We start from the raw sequence: 21,415 nt of genomic DNA, 5'->3' as shown, positions 1-21,415 counted from the left end.
TTGGATACCAGAGGCGGGCTGTTCTCACTAGTGAGGAGGGCTTGCCGGTTTGTAAAAGGCCTGGAATGGCAAGGGCCACTCGGGAAGTGTCTGTATGCCAGGCACACTTGTGACCTGAGCAGGGCTGGGACCGCCCGTTAGGATCACTCCAATAAAGTGACCATGTTTTTCCAATCAAAACTGGTTATATGTCTAAGTTATTTGGGTGGTCTACAATGTGATGGAAGTCAGGGTTTTTGGGGCTTCAGTGGGGGTTATCCATGCTGTGCAAATGATGAAACAAAATAACCACTTGATTATCTTTACCGATGCCAAACTGCCCCCAGCCAGCAGGGTCTCCAAGGTACCGTGCTCGTTAGAAAGGCCTCCATTGACTGCTGCTTCGCGTCACCGCAGGCTGCCACCACACAGGCCGCCCCTTTGCTCATGTTGATGGTTAATATAGCCAAAGGAAAGGGCGGATCCACAAACCTTCCAACAAGGATTAAGCACCAGGTAAGGAGGAACTCCTGCAGACTTCTGCCATTTAGGCCGCCACTTTGCACACGCACTTTTGCACGTGTTCACAGTTAATATAGTCAAAGGAAAAGGCGGAGCCTCAAAGCTTCCAGCACAGACCAGGCACCAGGTAAGGAGGAGCTCCTATAGACTGCCACCAGTGGTGGAAATTGAGTTTTTTTACTGGGGGATCCCACCTGGGAGGGGGCCGGTCCAGCAAGGGGAGGATTGGGGGTGTAAGGTGGGTATTTTAGCCACCCCCAAAAACATTTGCCTCCTAACCCCTCGAGTGATTTATCATGAACACCTGGAAAATAGCCCAAATTCTTATGCCAGCAAAGTACAAAACGTGCACAACTTTTGAACCCCCAAAAATGCACATCAATCTTTCCTGTACAGTAAAACGTTGACAAGGGCCTCCATTTCTCTTGTGGGGAAATGTCTCGTCTCTGGACCTAGGGCCCTCGGTCCAAATGCTAGCCCCGACACAGTTCAAAACACAAACGCAGTGCAAGTGTGGAGTGCACGCGGGTTTCGCAGGATTAGGGAGTTTTTGCAGGATCCCGGATCCCGGAAGCTTCGGCCCAATGCCAGCAGTGACTGCCACCACTTCGCGTGCACGCTTCGCCTGGGTTCGTGGATCGTGATGTAGCCAAGGTAAAGGGAGAAACCACACAGCTTCCAGCACGGATCAGGCACCGGGAAAGGTAAGCGTGAACTCCTGCAGACTGCCACCACCGCGTAGGCTGGAAGAATGCAGCTCTGCCAGTACTTATGTGGAGCTGGGAGAGCGCACCGCTCCTTCTATCAGTGAAGGAGGTAAAGAAAACAGTATTGCCAGGGAAAAATGTGGCTGGAAACGCACAGCATTGTAGCTAAGTGGTGGGGCTGGTAGCGTGTAGTGCTGCCATGGAAACACGTCGCTGGTATTGCTTTGGCAGAGCACACGAATACCACTGCGACACATACTGGGCACACGCAGCACTATCAATGAAGCATGGATCGCTGCCATTGAAAAAATGCCCTTTGGCACGCAGCACTGGGACATGCCACATGAGGAGTCTGAGAACACTGGCATTAAACGAAGAAGTGGGCAGTAAAACACTACCACTTGGTACCCACGACGAGACACAGGGCAGACCGCACACAGAGCTGTGGCTAAACGATGCCTCGTTATCATTGAGGGGTGAACCTTGGCACACAGCACTACCACTAAGACAAGCAACTGGAGGAATGCCACATCAGCACTGGGTGGCATGTAACTGCATGCAGAGCACTGACATTGATGCATGGAACTACCAGGAACATGGCTTGTGTAGCACACTGCTCCATCAAAGGAGGCATGAGCTGGCATTAACTGCAGTGAAATATGGAGCCGCACTAGAATAGTTTGCTTCTTGTAAATCAGAAAACATCGTTTTGAACTGAAAGTCAGAGGCTATCCCCGCTTTAAATGGATACTTGCCCCCATCCAGATTAACTTGGGGGTGGGGGCTGTCTTCCAGCATCCAAACAACACTACCCATTTAACTTTGTCATGTGGGACTTGTAGTCCTGGATTTCCTCATTATAAATACAGGACTACACGTCCCAGAATGCAAAGTTAAAATCAGGGCTGGACTCGTGTATACTGAATGGAATGTATAATGTTGGCATGTATGCTTTCAGTGATGTGAAAAATAGTGCAGCCAACATTCTCCCTAAGGGAGGTGGCGTTTTAGTCCTGTAATGCTGTGCAAGTCAATATAATATATTTGGGTTCATAGGGGATAGGGTCCCAGCCATTTAGGACAGTGATCAATAGCAACCCTAGTTCCAAATGTGCATGGAGGACACAGAAGCTCACCTGCGACCTGCGAATCAAGTAAACGTCACATCCTGTATGTAAATGTCCTTAAATGAAGGCAGCCTCCTGTGCCTACAAGGTTCCAAGACATAAGAACCTCTTGGCTGGGCCGAACGCCTCGATAACCCCCTGTACATCCATTAATAACGTCCCTGAGAAGGAGACAGCAGGGCTTTCAGTGGACCGGGGCCCCTCTCCCTCATATACTAACTGCCCTGGCCGTGCTTTAAATTGAGCCTCGAAATAGGGTCCTCGCTGCCCTCCACCCCCCTCCTCCCCATGGACAGATTCCCCTCCTTCTGCCTCTGCCACAGCACCGTTTCACCTTCAGTGCTGCAAGAACACAAAAGGAGCCTGTTTGAGATATGAACACCTGACTGCGTGATAACTGATTGCCAGAGAGTACTACTAGAAAGAAACCCTTTGTTTCCTTACACAGTGCCTTTCAACTGCGCAGAACAGCGAAGAGGATATTGTTCCGTTTTTTGGAGCGGGTGGGTGGACCGCGGTCTTCTGTTGTTTGTGGGGGAGAGCTGCACCTTGCATATTTCACTCAAGTCTGTGCAGCAGGGCCGTTAACCCTTTGATCTATTTCAAAAGGGAAGGCTAGTCTGGCCTGCATGGCGCATGCGCATCGCCGGAGCAGATACTTTGGCGCTGGCGATGAGCTTTTTATATTTGATTTGCTTATTTTTATTTAACTAGATATTTAGCACACCTCGTTCATAAATTATTCTCCCTTTCCTGGTAGGTATATTTTGAAGCAGATCCAAATATTGGCTGCATCTGTTAGGCCTAGAAGTGGGGGAACTGACCCAGAGCAGAGTCGGGGGTTCTGGCTTGACTCTTAGAGCCAAACACAAGCACACCACAGGAACCCCATCTGGCATCCTTTCTCTGCACCCCACTTCCCCATCACACTAGCCCTCACAGCCCACTCAGTATATGACAGGACCTTCACCTGGCATCCAATCTTTACAAGGATAGCTGACCTTCACAGGGAACTGGACATCGAGATGTTGGATGAACATCTAGCGAAGCTGAGTAAGAACGTCTGCCAAGGACTGGATCGGAACCCGAACCCTCTGATCAGAAGACTCACGGACACCACTGCAAACCCCTTCGACCGCTACCCGCGGCCCATCACGGTGATGACCCCGTGAAACCAGCCCTTCTGTGACAAGTCCACACAGAGCATGAAGAATCCTAACCCACGACTAAACACTCAACCCGAGAAGATGGAGTAATGAGGCTCAAGCCTCAATATCCAAAAATCACCGCTGATGGATAAAAATCTATCAGCAAGAAGAAGAACAAGCGTCGGAGCGCCCATTGTCATTGAATGAGCCCGCCGCTACGGGTGCATTCAATGGCAATGAGGCGCCTGCCACTACACCAGCTCGGGGGACCCCTTGAAAGACGCCCCCGAGCTGGCGTGATGGGGGGCTAATGCCCCCTTTTCTTATGAAAAGTGCCCGCGGCGGAGGGGCGCATTTAATGCACCCACCGCCTCGGGCACATTTTACAGTAAAGGGCCGCCTGCCATGCCTTCTCCCACAACTCCAGCTAGGGGGAGCCCTTGAAAGACTCCCCCGAGCTGGCGTGTCGGGGGCTAAGGCCGACACTGCTCCCCACCACTCAAAACCCCACAGCAAAGGCAAATCTGCCTCCCCAGCCCTTGCTCCTACCACCCAAAGACCCTACCTGGTCTCCTTCCTCCCCACCCGGCTCTCCCTTCCCCCACATTCCGAGACCGCTGCCTCTCTCCCCACAACACAAAGCCTATGCCAGGCATGGGGTGGCATCTAAAACAGGTGACGTTTGCTTCTCAGTTTAGAAACCACACGCCATTGTCGTGTATGTATGTGTGTTTCGAACCACTTTTGATGGGAAACCAGGCTGGCTACTCCCTTTTTATTTTTGTAGCTTAGTAGTGTTGTGCTTCAGACCTAAAGTGGTAAGCAGAACCAAACTTAAAAGGTGCAGTACACATAGTCATTCATTCATTTTTGTTATTTGTATAGCGCCTTTCACCGTAATTATGGTCCCAAAGCACTGTGTGGTTGGACACCCTCCAAGAGACCAGAGTCCAATTTTGGGAGAATTGGGAGGTGCTATTATGCATGTGTGCATTTTGGCCATTACAGTAACGTGAGGGTGGGCAAGACCCTACTAATCAGGCTCGGACTGGCCTACAGGGCAATAGGCCCATGGCCCAACCAAAAACGCAAAATGCTGGTGTGGGCCAGTTATTTTGCTAAAAGTGGGCCAATTTTTTGGCCAATGTGGACCAGTTTCATGAGTTACTTCACCATGCGGCCAATAGTTTTGACCAGTGTTACTGAATAAATATTCTTTAAAATGCACAATTTGCATCACATTTTATCAAAAAACCCCTGCGATGGTCTATTCCAACAGTGTCAGAAAGGGAATGAATAGCCATTTCCAACTGTGGGCCCCTTTGTCATTGGTGCCCGAAACAATGTTATGGTCCAGTCCGAACCTGCTACTAGTCACCCATGGCTGAATGTTGTGAGCATAGGCGTAGCGCGGGTAAACTATGAACTAAACATGCTGGATTGTGCTTAAGGAGATAGAATTATGTGGGAAGCTACAATTCGAATGTTTGTCATTAAAGGTCGCTTCATTCGTATGGCAGAGGGGCTGTGCAGTACTGTTTGTGTTATATGTGAGTGCAGGCTGTGTAAAATGAGTCCGTCCCTTCCGGTAAGTTCCGAAGGTGCGGGGTGCGATTTATAGGGTAATGATGCAGACACTGTGGCCTGGAAAGTTTTGTTTTAAATGTTCCCCTGACAGGAGGCAAGCAGGCTTGTTTGGCTCGTGTTTTGGTTGGGGGTTGTCTGGAAACTCAAGTAGAGCCAACCACTTGGACCAAGGAGGTCCACTCCCCACCTGGCTCCGTCACCTTCGCCTAGGCCACACCTTTAGTTGCGTAGCCCACACCACTTTTAAAGTCTAGTTAATTAATTGCCCATTTTAACCCGAGTAGCTCACTGTTCATGTACCAACCCCCAATATGTTCTTGTGACCCATTAGGCCCTTCAAGCTTTGCAGCAGCTGACAGGGGAGGGCCAGGCAGAGAAGGTAGTTTAGACCAGGTAAAGTGCAAAGAGACTGTAGCACTTGAGAGCTTGAGGAGACTGGGGGCAGGGGTGGATATGCAAAGTGGCAAGACTGGGAAGGGAATACAATGTTGAACATCTCACCTGGCATTTAACAACCAAAGAGCTCTGGACTATAGTGCACATCTCAATGACTATGACAACGAGCACCTGTCATAACTTCCTGTCGGGGGACATTGTGTTTTATATATTGTGCCCTGAACCGACTGCAGGGACTTTTCACCAGCCGGGGACTGCTTTAGACACTTGCCCACCTTCAATGTCCTACTTCCTCCATCCTGCCTTCCCTCCCTCCTCCTTAGACTTTACTACAGGAAGCTGTGGCACTGCATCATGTTCTGCCCTGGCTCCGCCTGCTTGGAGCTCTCTTCTCATTGGTCTACTCCCACTTCAGGATCATTTGGCTTTCAGTCCTAAGCTGCAAAAAACACCTGTGTACACTTGCATTTCCTTGATCTGATTGGTCAAGTATTCTGTTGCTCGGAAGGCAGCGAAATGCCTCTGTTATTTAGTGCTTTGAAGGCTTCCGGTGTCTAGGTGCTCTACAAATTATTAAAACATACATAACATTCTTGCACTTGGTCTAGCAACTGCCCTCTAGAGCCTCCTCGCTTGATCTGCTGGGTTGAAGAGAGGGACCAGAGTCTGGGTGTTGCTAGCCAGAAAAGTCAACAATCATGGACACTTTCCTGGTGTCCGGTCAAAGGATAGAATGCAAAAGGATCGAATGCAATAGGGTCGAGTCAATAGGACCTAAAACAAGGATCGATTTTTTTTTAAATGTAGTTTTTTTTGGGTTTCCTTATAGGTAATAAAAAAAAGTGATTTTTACACGAAAAACAGGGGTTTGGGGGGGAAGCCCCAAAAAAAGGAAAAAAGAAAAGAAAAATTCGACCCTTTTGTCTTCGGTCCTTTTGATTCGACCCTATTGTATTTAGATCCTTTTGATTCAATCCTTTGACCTACAACCCACTTTCCTCACTCCAAGGCTATAGCAAACAAAAAAACAAGAGTCACGCCATCAACCAGGTTATTAAGACTCTGACAGGTTGATCTCAGTCCTATGAGAAGGTGATTGTTGGAATGCAGAGGAATGGGCTTTGGGGAACCCCATTCATTTCAGGGACATAGCCTGTCCTGCGATGCAGGCCCTGGACGCAGCATACATGGGATCCCCCAGGTCCTTCCCCCGTCCCTAGTCTTGTGTGTTACGGCCCTTGTAGCTCCCCAAGGTTCCTGCCATGGCCCATAAAATAGGATGTGCAAGCAGAGAGGGGAACACTACTGAAAACTGGGGAGCCCGGCTTGCAAACCAGAAGTTAGTGGGCCCATTAAGCCACATGTCAACATGTGTGGCCAATGTCACTGGGACAAACACCCGAACCTTACTCTGCAAGTCAGTCCCTCCTAGACAGAATGGGACAAGCAGACCTTCAATAGTCAATAGATCAGTCCAATAGCACAGCTAGTAGAGCGCTCGCTTTGACATCTGTGCAGACTCTGCAGACGCAGGTTCGAACCCCGGCAGGGCAAACTCAGCCTTTTATCCTTCCGAGGTGGATAAATGAGCACCACACACCGTGAGTAATAATAAGCAGAGGAGAAGGAAACACATCAGAAAGAGGAAGAAGAGGAAGGGAGAGGGGAAGGGGGGAGGAGAGAGATGGAGGGAGGAGGAACTATAACAACAAAAGAGAGAGAGAATGTAGCAGAGGAGAAGGAAAACATCAGGGAGAGGAAAGGAGAGAGGAAGGAGGGGAGCAGAAAGGGAGTGAGGGGGAGGAGGAGGAACTATAACAACAAAAGAGAGAGAATGTAGCAGAGGAGAAGGAAACACATCAGAGAGAGGAAGGGAGAGAGGAAGGAGGGGAGCAGAGAGGGATTGAGGAGGAAGAACTAAAACAACAAAAGAGAGGGAATGTAGCAGAGCAGAAGGAAAAACATCAGAAAGAGGAAGGAGAGGAAAGGAGAGAGGAAGGAGGGGAGCAGAGAGGGAGTGAGGGGGGAGGAGGAGGAACTAAAACAACAAAAGAGAGGGAATGTAGCAGAGGAGAAGGAAACACATCAGAAAGAGGAAGGAGAGGAAAAAGAAGCAGAGGGAGATGCGGAGGGGAAATAACAACCAGTTGAGAGTGTTGAAGACTAGAATAAAGGGAACCATTGAGGAAGTGCTGGAGGGCATAGAGAAAGGCAGTAGCCGCTTGTAAGGCCTGACCTAGGAAGGTGCTCCTCAAGTGCTGGAGAGAGGCCAGAAGGCAGGCCCAGTGCTAAGCCTGAGACAAGGAACCAAGGGAGGTCCTCCCTACTTCAGCCCCATGGTGTTGGGGCATATCCCCGAGACCAAAGAGGAGGAAAGATCCCTGGGGGCCCTCTCTAGTTGCTGCTTCTGCTGCCTGACCCCTGCGAGACAACCTAGACCTACTCATCATGAGGGTACCACGTAGGAGAGTCCAGGAGCCCTACCACAAGACTCGGAGAACCAGGGAAGGGGCCACAAAAGATTTAGAGCCAACTAAGAAGTGTGAGGTACACTATAAAATCCCAGAGACTGCGAGTGGCTGTGTGACAACCTGGGGTGCGGTCCAGAACTAGGGGGAAAGGAGGACCACAGTCCGAAAGCAAGTAGGGATCTGGGGGGGGTGCCAGGGTGCTTATTGTACTGACATCAAGCCCTAATCCCCTTCCTAACCAACATAAAGTGACCAATAAGCACATCATTGGTTTGGAGTCATCTGGTAATTCCCTCGTCCCTCCAAGCCCCTGCATGGCCTCGTTTTCAAATCAAGGATGGCTATCATGCACGACAAAGCTCGAAGGAGAGGAACATGGCAATGGCCCTTATCCCCGCATGCTACCAAGAGAGCTGCCATACGACCATACCACACAAAGAACGACTGCAGTGCTTGCAGAAAAGGCAGGTTCTAAACCAGTGTCAAACATACATATGAATATTGGCCTCAAGGGTTAGTATTCATATTTCCAACTAGAAGATCATTCCTTTTAATCCATAATTTGATGCGGGTTGGAGCTGTGCTCCTCTACTTTTTTTTATCAGGTTTTACTGTTACTATACTTTTATACAGAAAAAGTTCCAGAATGGTTTTGTTTTAAAATAAAAGTGTAGGACGAAGTTAAAACGTGGACTTCAGTGCACTGCACTGCACTGAACGTTCCCCTTAAACAGCAGGTGCGTTTGTTTGGGGGTTGGGAGGGGGCGTGGGGTTTGGGTTTGTGGGGAGCGGGGGCAGGCCAGCAGGGAACATAGTTCCACTACTTCTTTTCATACACTTAGACCACTGGTTTATGTACACTGGAGATGCTGTTACTCCAAGTATTTCCAACACAATCAGTCCAAGAGACCGGTCACAGAGAAGACTGTGTCATCACTACGATACGTTTTTGCTTTGAATCTGTCCGCACCACGAATTCATACAGGAGTGACCTGAAAACTCAAGTTGGCCTTAGCGACTACGCCAAACACGAACATCGAGCAGCAGGCCACAAGCAATGCACATTGCTCTTTTGCCCTGGCATCCCACGGACTATTTGTGCATCACTTTGTCATTTAAAGGCACCCAAGCCAGCTGACCACTGGAAGCTAAAACCGAACATCTGTTATTTAGTTGGTTGTTTTATCCAGTCCTAACATGCCCCCTAAGCGCTGCTTTGAGACACCTTGAGCTGTAAAGCTCTACCACTGTGTAGTTTATACTAAAGCATCAAGCAGAAGCAACAGTTCCACACAGTGACTTCATTTACTGGGTCTTTGCTGTTTGTATTTGCATTTATTTGAAGCACATGGATGTCAATGTGATCATGAATTACTTCTAGTAACACATTTACAGGTGGCAGAGGCATTCCCTGGAAGGGTGCTTGCACAATAGCACAAACATGATAACATGCGGTGAAACCATGTATGACAGTGTGAACAAACTGGGACATAGACCAGGGACAAACCAAACACAACAAAATAACAAACAAGCGACCTACCAAAGTAACAATAGAGAGAGGGGAGGGGGGCAAGTGCTTCAAAATAAAGATGAGTACTGTACAAACATACAAAATGGCATTACGCTGCACTGGAGGGCGTGGTGGGGTCAGGTAGGGAGGATGGGGGAGAGGGCAAGTGGATCTTGCTCTTTGACAAGTGAAGTTTAAGCTGAGCTTTGAAGAGAGCCAGAGTGGGCCTGGCTTTCTCTGTGGTAGGCACCAGCTTCCAATGGAGATGGGTCAGCATGGAGAAAGAGCAAAGTGAGAGGAGGCATGGGGTCCGTGGGACAGTGAGGTTGAGTGCAGAGGAGGAGCAGAGTGAATGAGAGTCCAGCGTGCAGAGGAGGAGCAAAGGAAACGAGAGTCCAGAGTGCAGAGGAGGAGCAGAGGGGACGAGGTGGTGAGTAAACCACGATACACTCAGACAGGTACTGAGGAGCAAGACCATTGTTATCTTTGTAGAATAGGAGAAGGAACTTAAAAAGGGAACGGTTGTGCATGGAGAGTCGAGCATGGTGTCGGTAGGTAGAAGTGGGGAGGATCTGGGTAGGTTGTAGAAAGTTGAGGGCTTTGTCTAGAGGGAGGAAGGAGTAGAGAGGAAGGACGACATGTAGGCTTGGCAGTAGTCGAGTTTGCTGAGCACAAGAGTGGCGCTTAGAGTTTTGGAAGACTATTAAGAAATGGATGAATTTTTCTAACGTTAAAAAGGTTAATATGAGCAGCAGAGGCAGTGATGAATTAATGCAGTCAGTGGCCACAATAAAAGGATACCCCACGGTAGTAAGCCTTGTGCGAGGGAGCAAAAGATCAGACAGGAAGGAGATAGGTGAGAGGAGTGAATGTGAATGGATGGCATTTGAAGCCGGTGAAAGATGACTTCTGATTTTAAGAGTTCAGCATGAGGCAGCTGAGAGCCATCCGGTGATGGATTACAGTGAGGCAGTTGGTAATCTGTTGCAAAATGGTTGGCGTTAAGGAGAATAATGAGAAAAAGGTTGTGTGTGCTGTCAGCAAATATGTGATGGTGAAATCCAAAGGACGAGACAAGGCGTTATAGGGCAAAGGTAAATAGGATAAGAAGCAGAGGTCTAGGTATTGGTCATTGGGGTGATGCACACAGGGAGAGGGTGGGGTCGGGCCTTTGCGAGTTCCAGGAGATGTTAAAGGAACAGCCTTCCTAGTAGGAGTGGATCCAGGTGAGGACATGTAAAAGCAAAAAGAGAATATCGAGGCTGAGTACCCCAAAAAAAAATAGATCAACACGGGCTTACAAAGATACACAGATCTTTATTCTACAACTGAACAGTTTTCAAAGGACAAAGTAACAGATAGTTATCAGGCCCTCAGAACAACACAGCGAATACAAGCCCTGTTAGGTGTGTGAAGTGAGTGGGGCTATACATCAGAATGTTTGTGCTTTTTATACAATTCTCAACCTGATGTCCAGCCCATTTACAGGTTAACCATTTCTCGGGCTAGGGGTTCATGTCGAGTTTGTTCCTAATTTATTCATCTATACATTTATGGATTATCCTTAATACATACTCCAATAGGTTACAATAGCAACAGTGTGTCTTTGATTTCAACATTAACCCTTCGTACATATTTCATACAATGTGGTCAAACAAGTGCTCACATTCAGTATTTAAACTACATTGTGATTAATATATGTTCATGGATTAGTATTGTTGGCACAGGTAATCCTCAATCTACAGGTCAACAAAGGACAAGCTCTCATTACATGACCCTATGTCAGGATTCGCCCCTGGAAGTTATGGAGTTCTTGGCGATTGTAGCCGACTCAACCTACGAGTCGGTCTAGTCCTCATCCAAGATGGAGGCTCACACTTTAAATCTAGCCCACGCCTACAGCCCAGCGCGTTGTATCTGTTTCCCAGTGCTTCCAACGCTGCTGTGCTTCGGCTCAGTGGTATTACTCCTCGGATCTTCGTTGCCCTTCCAGCCCGTTTGCCCCCTCTGCCCTTCGTGTCTCTACCCTCTGTAGTGACCGTGTTGCTCTCTCGCTACTTTCCTTCTGGAGTTTCGTTTCTTAGTCCCCTCCTTTTTTTCTTTATCAATACTTCTTTCCGTTTCAACCGCCTAAGGTACTTTTCTACTTCTACCTTTCTGTCTCTTTATACGCCTTCCTCCGTCTTGCTTTATTTCCGAGCTGCACCCAGGGTGATTTCTAAGGTCACATGTTCAGTCTTGTACGAGCGGAAGCGGTTGCAGGCATTGTGGTCTTCAAACGAAAGCACCAATGTTAGTTTGCTGGAGACCTCTAGGCCGAGTGTCTTCTTAGGCCTTCCACAAACCCTAGCCAACAGAATCCCCTCACGAACAAGTCTTCCACAAACCCTAGCCAACAGAATCCCCTCACGAACAAGTGATCAGGCCAAAAAGACAAGCCCTTCGATGATTTTCCTCGATCGCACAGCCGAACCAACCGTGCAGTAAGTCTATTTCCTTGGACGCAGATCGTACCTTGTGATCCCTGGTACTGATTGATCCATGAACAACGTGTCGTCACTTCCCACTGGAAGTGGTGAATGAGCGGAAGCAAGGTCAGAGACACAATTAGGGACTACTTCCGGTAACAAAATGGTTGGAGAGTGTGGAGATGAAATGGCTGTTTCCCCAGACCTAACGGGATCAGAGAGAGTCTCCGATGCACTCTCGATGCTGGTTGCTGTTTCGTGATCATTGGTTACAGCATTGGTAAGGGGTCTGCTTCTTCTGTATCGTGTGGCACCGGGTGTGGGATCCTCTTGGTGTGCGACGCATGAATCCAATTCTTCCGGCCTGCTACCCGCAGCACAGTCTGTGTGACCAGCAGGACTTGGAAGGGGCCCCACCAATGAGGTGCGAGGCAAGAAGATCGCTCAAAGGATTTCACGAGGACCCACTCCCCAGGTCGTATGCTGTGATCGGGACCCTGCGTATCGTACAGGTAAAGCCTCTCGCACCTGGTGATAAATCAAATACAAGTTTTTAGTCAACTGGCTACAGTAATCTGAAAGAAGTACATTTTCAACATTTTGCAAAGAACGACACTTCGGAATATTCCAAATATTAGTAGGTCTCCCCATAACCACCTCAAAGGGAGAGAGCCCAATCTTAGTTTGAGGGGTTGTTCGCATTGATAACAACACGATCTGTAAGGCGTCTGGCCATTTTAATTTGGTGCCGGCACGCGTCTTAGCGAGCTTGTTTTTGATGATGCTGTTGTGTCTTTCCACTAGTCCAGCACTCTGAGCATGTCTGGCCGAATGGAACCGTTTATCGATCTGTAATCCTGCGCATATCTGCAGAATTACAGCAGCGATAATGTGTGGACCATTGTCCGACCAGATGACTCTTGGTAACCCAAATCTCGGGAAGTATTCCTTTAACATAGTCTTTGCAGTGGTCATGGCCGTAGCATCTTTGACAGGAAAAGCCTCAACCCATTTGCTAAAAGCACAGATAACAACTAACACATATTTTTAATTATTGCAAAGCTCCATCGCAATAAAATCAAAATGGAGGACCTCTAGGGGACAGAAGGTGGGCCAAAACTACCCCTAGGAGTTGATATGCCCTTTCCCACGTTATGCTGCGAACAGATCATGCATCATTGAACGAAACGTTCAGCTACTTTTGAGATTTTGTCATTTACCCATCCTTTTTGCAACATTTTAGTGATTTTACGAGCACATATGTGTGTGGGGCCATGAGCCATAACAACCATCATCATAATTGCCTATGTGTCAGGAAGTAGCCACTTCCCTTCAACTCTGTCCACCCAACACCCATTATCATCAGGTTTCCCCAAGCCCTCAGCCCATTTCTTGCACTCTTCTAACGTGGCATCAGCTTGGATATCCCTTACAGAATCAATACCCTCATCCATAGTAAAGGCATTTGTGGCTTCCCTTGAAGTATACATGTCTGAAGAGAGATCATTGGCAGTCTGTTTGGCTATCTGATCAGGAAAAGCGTTCCCTTTTCCTACATCATTTACAATCTTCTGATGCGCTGTGCATTTTATGATAGGTAGCTGAGTAGGGTGTGCAAGCGCTGAGAGTAGCCGTACTATCAAGGAGCCATGCTGGATTTTTGTACCATGTGAAGTCAAGAACCCTCTTTCTGACCAAAGTCTCCCAAAGTTGTGAACCACCCCAAAGGCATACTGACTGTCAGTGTATATATTTACAGTAAGCCCTTCGGAAAGTTCACAAGCTCAGGTCAATGCTATAATCTCTGCGGCCTGCGCATAGTTATGCGTGATTCTCTTGGTTTCCACGACCATACTCAATGTAGTGATTGCATAAGCAGCTGTGGATGTACCATCCGGGAGTTTGAAGCAGGAGCCATCTCAAAACAGCTCCCCTTGTGGATTGTTCAAAGGAGTATCTTTCAGATCGAATCTACCGTTTGTCTCTTGTTCAGTAGTGTAAAGGCAGTCATGTGATTCTTCGTCACTGCAAGCAGTACCTTGCGGGAAAGGTAAAAGTTCAGCCGGATTAAGAACACAACACCTCTTAATTTGTATGTGTGGTGCAAACAAGATCAATTCATATCTTGTTAATCGTGCGGAGGTGAGGTGTTGCGTTTGAGTTCTGTTCAATAGAACATCTACAGAGTGAGGTACCATTAGGGTTAAAGGATGGCCTAGGACCATTCCCTCGCTCTGTTTTACAGACGCAGCAGCAGCAGCGACAGCTCGCAAACATTTTGGCAAAGCGCATGCTACAGGATCAAGGGCAAAAGAAAAGTATCCGTACGGCCTATTCTTCCCTCCATGTTCCTGCATTAATACAGCCAAAGCACATCCATCACATTCATGCACATACAACACAAAGGCCTTTTTATAGTTTGGTGTGCCCAAAACCGGTGCCAAGCATAATGCAGTCTTGAGCAAATCAAATGATTGCTGGTGTACCAAGTCCCACGGCAATGGCGAAGAAATGCCCTTCTTCGTCAAAGCCAACATTGGTTTGATCACTAAGGAGAAGTTCAGGATCCACTGCCTACAGTACAAAGCCATTCCTATCAAGGCTCTAACTTCTTTCTGCGTATTTGGGACAGACATGCTAGAAATGAGTTTTATCTGTTCAGGTGACAACCTTCTACCGTCCCTTGACAGGAGATAGCCTAAATAGGCGACCTCCTGACAACAATATTGACATTTTTTAAGCAAAGCTTTGTGTCCATGTTTAGCCAGGTGAATAAGTAACAACACAGTGCCCTCTTTACAAACGCTCTCTGAGTCAGCAGCTAAAAGCAAGTAATTGACATATTGAAGCAGTGTACAAGTAGAGGGCAATTCAAGGGTATCCAGCTGCTCTTTTAAAGCCCTGCTATAGATGCTAGGACTTTCCGTGTAACCTTGCGGTGCACGGGTAAAGGTAAACAAACGTCCCCCTAAGGTGAACGCGAACAAGTATCTGCTGTCTTTGTGTATAGCTAAAGAAAGCGTTCTTCAGGTCCACAACACTGAAGTAAGTAGCTGAAGCCGGGATCATAGTTAATATTGTCGTCACATCAGGCACAATTGGAAATTGTGGAGCAACGATCTTATTGATGGCACGTAGATCAATTATGAAACGAAAAGCAATTGCATTATCGCCTTTTTTGTACACGGGCAAAATCGGACTATTGCACAAACTACTTGCAATTTCCTCAATCACCCCTCGATGCACAAAATCGGAGACGATGCATTTCAAAGCTTGCTCACCATCACCGAGATCTTGTACTGTGGAATACGTGGCAACTTTACTCCATGTTTCAAGACAATTTTAACAGGTTCAATCTGTAAAACCCCGACATCATTATCATCAATAGCCCATAGACACTCCGGAACCTCACTAAATTCCGGCGGCAAAGGTGTGGTCAAGAATTGAGAGACAGAAAGTTGCTGTGGTGAAATCGTCAAACGCACTCCATCAGAAGAAAAATTAATTACTGCATTTATTTCCTTCAACAGATTCAAGCCCAGCAAATTCTCTCCACAATTCGTAGTCAAAAGGAATGGACAATGGTCCGTAAAGGGACCCAAAGAAATAGGTACCGGCGAAGAAACCGGACAACTGGTGTGCCAGAAAACCCTACAGAAACATTGGTTTGCCCTGACAGTGGAATGTTTGGAACCCGAGAATGATCAATGGAACACTTCTGTGCCCCTGTATCTATCAAGAATAGATGTTTCCTATTTCCCGCTAACATTTCAACATAGGGACCTTTCTGATTAACGGGAATAGGCATTGGTTCCAAACCCTGCTTCGGGCAATCCTAGCGAAACAGAATGTCATCAAAAGGAAGTTCTTCAGCGAGGTAAGCAGCAGAAGGATGGTCAAAAATGTTTCTATTGTCCGCACTCAATGCCTGATTGTCCTGTGAAAAAGGTTGCTGTGAACCCTGTGAAAACGGATCTCTACTAGGACCCCCTACATCTGGGCAGCCTCTAGATCGTCTACCCATATTCCCAAATGTATTATTTGACTTCTGTCGGAGGATCGGGCATTGTGCACGCCAATGACCCTCTTGTCTACAATAAGCACACTGGTTAATGTTTACAGGACCCAACGGCGCATTACCCTGTGGAACATACTGACATCTAATTTGCATACTACCCCCTCTAGGGCCTCTAACAATTTGCTGCAATAATACTTTAGTCTTCAAATCACCTTTTCTCTTTTTGACTCTTTCTTTTTCATTATTGACACGATTCTCGTAGTACTGAGCCATGTGCAGTACTTCTGATTGGGATTTTGCTTGCCAAGCGCTCTCTGAGGACATAATATGCGACTGGATGTCAGGCAGCAATCCACGCATAAATTTGTCTACGAATAATCTTTTCCCAGACTCTGTGCCTAAGTCTTGTCCACTGAAATCTGAAAATACCTGTTCGAACTGATTGAAGAACTCGGTAGCACCCTCAGACTTCCCTTGGACACAGGCAGTAAGCTTGTCCCAAATAATTCTCTATTCAGGAATTATAGTTTTCAATTTCGTAACTATTCTGTCAGGCAAAGCTAGTATCACCTGAGGCGGTCTTTCGCCAGCTGGCCTTTCTCCATGGAGCCTAACCATGTTAGTCCATGTATCTCCAAACCCTGGTACGTCATCCACAGTTCTAATCTGTTTCCACAAATCAACAGGCAGGAGTACAGGAAATAACAAATCAATATCACTTAAAGTGAATACCGATGATTGCAAAACAGACTCTATCTCTTTGATGAACCCTGTCGGATTCTTCCTAATGTAGGGAATAGACTGTTTGATGGTGTTCATTTCCTGTCTCGAGAACGGGACGTGAACAAACTGCAACACATAATGTTCAGGAATGTCCTGAGCTGGCGTACCTGCTACAGCGTTCGCAGGAATCTCTACTTTTGGGACAAATGTCGGAGGAACCTCTCTCCAGGGAGAAAGCCCTATCCATATTCCTAGCTGACTCAGACTGTTTATTTTGGTCATACAACAACGCTTTTTCGGCGTTCGTCATATGACAGCGCGCATTTTTTTCTCTACTCTTGAGCTGCTGTAAAGCTTCTTTCTTCCAATTCTGTAATACATCAAATGCTGCAGGTCTAGCCTGTTTCTTCAATAATATAGATTCTAAGTATTCAATACGAGGGATTTCAAAACTACCATTGATTTGCCACTGAAGTTCGGAAGCATGTCTAGTTTGGCTGTGCCAAATATCATTAAATATTATACTACCAATGCCGTGCTTACAGTACATAGTACATGCGGGCGACCCCTCCATTGGTGCCGGTCGGCCAAGTTCCAAAGATTGTCTGTCCTTACGGAATAATGCCCTGAAGCAGGCAGACAATTTCCCAGGCATATCAGAATACTGGTGTTACCTGGTCAATAATTGAACGGGCGAGTGCAATACGCCAAAACAAATTATCAGGATACTTAAGAATCGGGCCACGACTCACCTGATCAAATCCTAAGGAAGTCCGATCGGATACAAATTCTCTAACAAACAAAGGACCCTCGTGTTTGGTGATTTCGGCAAATCTGCCCGCCTCCATATACGAACCCTCGTCAAGATGCCGACTCGGACCGCGTGCTCACCGTCCATGGATCGGGTCGTGAAGCGCTGCTGAGGTGTCGCTTCTCATCCAAGTAAGGGGCCCCCTTTTACACCGTCTGATCCCGGTCCGATAGCCACGTCAACCTTCAACGAGCTGGCATCAATCTTGAGGGTCCCTATTGGGGAGCCATCTGTAAAAGCAAAAAGAGAATATCGAGGCTGAGTACCCCAAAAAGAAATACACCAACACTGGCTTACAAAGATACACAAATCTTTATTCTAAAACTGAACAGTTTTCAAAGGACAAAGTAACAGATAACTATCAGGCTGTAACGCTCACCTGATTCCCGTAGAGGCGCCGGTCTTGACTGGGCGTATACCGTATCTTCAAAGGTGATGTGTAACACGCGGCTGGCTCTTTGGGCTGGACCTCTGTGCACTGTATGTCTGACTTGAAGGGTAAGATGTCTGCAGATAGAAAATATGGGATTAAGGAACTGGGTTATTGAATGTCTCTCTCTTCTTCCCTTTCTCTTCTCCTGTAGAACCCCAAAGGTTAACGCTCTCACCTTAGGTAAGTGAACGCCGTGCTCTCCATCTGCCTCGGGGCAGGGTGCTGTAACCAGTTTCTTCACTGGATAAGGGGAGCAGGCCTCTTGACTTCAGAGGACTGCTGTCCGTCGTTTACTGCACGAACGGTAAGTTTCGAGTAATTCTAATGTCTTTAAAGTCTTTAGTAATGATGTTTCTTGTTTTGCAGGGTTCCGGAGATGGCGGATGACGGGCTGAAGTGAGTTGAAGATGGAGCCCGTGTGATGAATAGAAGCGCCTGGAAGCACGTAAGTAAGCGCTTGTTGCCTGCTTCACGATGCGCTCTACTGTCTTTTTATTTTGCAGGTACAAGTTCGGAGCGGCTGCAGGGTGCCGGAATACCCACTGGGTTAGATGTGGAAAGGAGTAATGGCACGTGAGTATTAAAGTTCCCCAATGTCTTTAAACGCACCTTGTTTTGTCTTTCAGATGCGGGATGCAGCGCCGAAGGCCTCCGGAGCGTGCGAAGAGTTGGTAAGCTTTTGTCTTTCAGATGCCGGAATGCAGTGTGAAGACCTCCGGAGCGCACGAAGAGTAGGTAAGCCTTTGTCTTTCAGATGCCGGAATGCAGCGCGAGGCGTTGGTGACAGCCGATGGACCAGGTAAGTGAAGAGCTGTCACTGAAGACCGTAATGCTAACCTGTTCTTTCTTGTCTTTATAGGTGTTGCTGAAGACTGGATTCAGGATGGTAAGCCTTTTTCCTTAGGCCCAGGATCAGATGCAGAAGACACGATGAGCGTTCTGCCGCAGAGGATGCAGAATAACGCAAAGCAAGATTCATCCATCGGGTGTGGTTTAAATAGCCTTCTGTAGTGCTTAGGTGTCTCCTTCCACAGCCACGCCTAGGTAAGAAAAGAGTTCCTGCTTTCCAGAAGAGTTCCAGTGTTCTGAATCTAGGGAGTGGCTCCTGCCCCACCCAACAGGAAAAGTAGTTCCAAACAGAAGAGGATCAGAGGCTCAATTGGCAGGCAAGTAAGCAGCATGGTCTGCTGCAGGTAAGTCCACCCAAGCATTATGAGCCCGGCGCTTCCAGCGCTGGGACTGGGCATATTTATGAGCCTGGTGCCACTGGCGCCAGGACTGGGTCCAAAAGGTCCCAATTAGGACTGGTTGGCACTCGGAACCTGGGTTATGGATCTGCTTCCAAGGGAGTTGGGAAAACCCTGACCTTTTGGAAGCAGAGATCATGACACAGGCCCTCAGTACAACACAGCGAATACCAGCCCTGTTTGGTGTGTGAAGTGAGTGGGGCTACACATCAGATTGTTTGTGCTTTTTATACAATTCTCAACCTGATGTCCAGCCCATTTACAGGTTAACCATTTCTCGGGCTAGGGGTTCATGCCGAGTTTGTTCCTAATTTATTCATCTATACATTTATGGATTATCCTTAATACATACTCCAATAGGTTACAATAGCAACAGTGTGTCTTTGGATTCAACATTAAGCCTTCGTACATATTTCATACAATGTAGTCAAACAGGTGCTCACATTCAGTATTTAAACTACATTGTGCTTAATATATGTTCATGGATTAGTATCGTTGGCACAGGTAATCCTCGATCTACAGGTCAACGAAGGACAAGGTCTCATTACATGACCCTAACATTTGGCCTACGGGCAGTTTAAGCATTAACTCGTCTGTGGAGGTCAAGACGGCCATGTTACAAGCAGAAGAACACTGTCCACCATCTTAGAACACAGGTGACTTTGGTGTGAGAATCAAAATGGCGGATGAACCTAAAATGGCAGCTAAATCGATCTAAGGTCAGAACCTTGAAGCGCAGATTTCTTCGCAGAGCGACTGGGCTTAGGCCAATATATACAATAAGGAAGGCACAATATGGTTTCCCGTCTAAAAGGCAGATTTGTGAAACCCAAGGTCTTTGAGAGTGTGGAGGAGAGAGAAGTGGCCAACAGTGTTGATGGTTGCAGAGAAGTCCAAAAGAATGAGTTTCGGACAGAGAGGTTGGAGTGGTGAGCATCAGTGAAAAAGTTGGGGACATGCATGAGGGCAGCCTAGGTGGAGTGTTTAGTAAGGAAGCCAGATTGAAGTGGATCTCTATTGCCACTATCCTCAAGGTACATGGTGAACCATTTGAAAAAACCCCAACCCCTGCTGTAGGACATTTGAATAATGGGGAAGGAGGTAACTGGGTGATAATTTGCACGGAGGCTTGGGTCAGCAGTGGGTTTCTTTAAAAGAGGTAGGACTTTGCAGATTTGAAGAAGGCAGCGAAGGGTCAAGTAGAGAGAGGTTAATGATTTTAGAGTGATACAGGCCAGAGATTGAGACTAAGGGCCTCATTACGAGGCTGGCGGACCTGTGCCTGTAATACAGGCACGGCTGCCGCCGGTATTTTATTTTTTCTGGTGCCTAGGAATGGGCAATTACCGGGTCATTACTGCCTTGCCGGACCTGGTAATTGGCCATTCCTGGGCACCGGAAAATATTCTTCCCCATTCCCATTTGAGCCCCATAGGGCTCAATGGGAATGGGGAAGCCAGATGCACCGACACCGTTATAAACGGTGCCGGTGCATCCGACATGCTCTGCTCGCGGGTGCCAGTACGGCCGCCAGGTCAGACCTGGCGGCCGCAATGGCACTCACGAGCAGAACTCATAGTTTGCCGGTCCGGGAACTACGGTACCTGCATGCTTACCGGTACCGTAGTTCCCGGACTGGCAACCTTATAATGAGGCCCTAAATCTTTGTCTGTTTCAGGAGCAGATAGGTTGACAGAAGCACAAGATTGGTTTGTGCTGTCAAGAATGTTTGCTAATTTGGTAGGAGAGGTACAGGAGAAGTAGTTGTTAGTGGAATTGGTAGGGGACGAAGTGGTGGGCAGAAGGAGAGTGGTGAGTGAGAGAGAAGATGGCTGTGAGAGTGTAACAACTTGTAGAGGTTTAAATTGAACAGTAGTTAGAAAAGTCATGTGCAGGAAGAGAGCAGGCAGTGGGTATTGGCTTGGAAAGTGTGAGCAAACCTTGGAGGGTAGATAAAGGTTTGTTTTCAGTGATTGCGAAGGGACATTAGGTTTGTGAAGTAGGAGTATTTGGCAGAGTGCATTGCAGAGGGGAATGGATCAAGGCATTTTTTGTATGCTGGGTTTAGGGTGGGGTTCTTGGGTTTGTGCCAGAATTGTAGGTTATGACTCATGTTTTTTTTGAGGGTCTGGATTTCAGAGGTGATTCAGGGCTATGGATGGGGCGGGAAGGTGTGAATGTGCACGCAGCCTAGTGTTGTTCAAAGAGAGTCACAATAGCATGGTGAAAGTCAGAAAAAGCATGGTCAATGGAAGAGGCATAAATAGG

The sequence above is a fragment of the Ambystoma mexicanum genome, chromosome 13, assembly GCF_040938575.1.
Source record: "Ambystoma mexicanum isolate Mex_15411 chromosome 13, UKY_AmexF1_1, whole genome shotgun sequence".
Classification (NCBI taxonomy): Eukaryota; Metazoa; Chordata; class Amphibia; order Caudata; family Ambystomatidae; genus Ambystoma; species Ambystoma mexicanum.
Note: the sequence above shows the minus strand (reverse complement) of the source record.